Here is a 345-nt window from a genome sequence, read left to right as displayed (position 1 = left end):
TCCGCCAGCGAGGGGCGGGCCCCGGGGCTCTTGCGAGGGAGGCGGCGCCGAGTGTCCCTCCTGCCGCAGCCGCGTCCGCTCCGCTCCGCGCCCGCCGCCGCAGCTGTATGGTCCATCCCCGCTCCGCCGCCGAACCCCCTCCGGCAGCTCGGCGGCCCCGAGCGCCTCCGCGTCCTCCCGGTCCTGCCCCTCCTGCCCCCGGCGGTGGCGCCCGCACCCCGGCTGTATGATCAGGCTACAGTCTTCAATGAGTAACCATATTCCTGTGAGTGCCGCCCCGCGAACCCCCGCGCCTCGCCTTCCCCCGCTCCGTCTCCTCCATGTTGTCTCTTTGTTCTGCCGCCG

The 345-nt window shown here is 73.6% G+C and overlaps 1 protein-coding gene across 1 annotated transcript in view; it reads left to right on the top strand.

Moving 5' to 3' along the window:
* The first annotated feature begins 11 nt into the window (after positions 1 to 11).
* PTP4A1 (protein tyrosine phosphatase type IVA, member 1) overlaps positions 12 to 345 on the top strand; it is a 14,565-nt gene continuing 14,231 nt past the window's right edge. The window contains exon 1 of the mRNA XM_010565801.1: positions 12 to 265. The gene's annotated coding sequence lies outside the window, so the exon portion shown is untranslated. The remainder of the gene's footprint in view (positions 266 to 345) is intronic.

Source organism: Haliaeetus leucocephalus, unplaced genomic scaffold (assembly GCF_000737465.1).
Source record: "Haliaeetus leucocephalus isolate CR32 unplaced genomic scaffold, Haliaeetus_leucocephalus-4.0 Scaffold195, whole genome shotgun sequence".
Lineage (NCBI taxonomy): Eukaryota > Metazoa > Chordata > Aves > Accipitriformes > Accipitridae > Haliaeetus > Haliaeetus leucocephalus.
The sequence above is the reverse complement of the archived record's forward strand: the minus strand, read 5'-3'. Positions and strand labels throughout refer to the sequence as shown.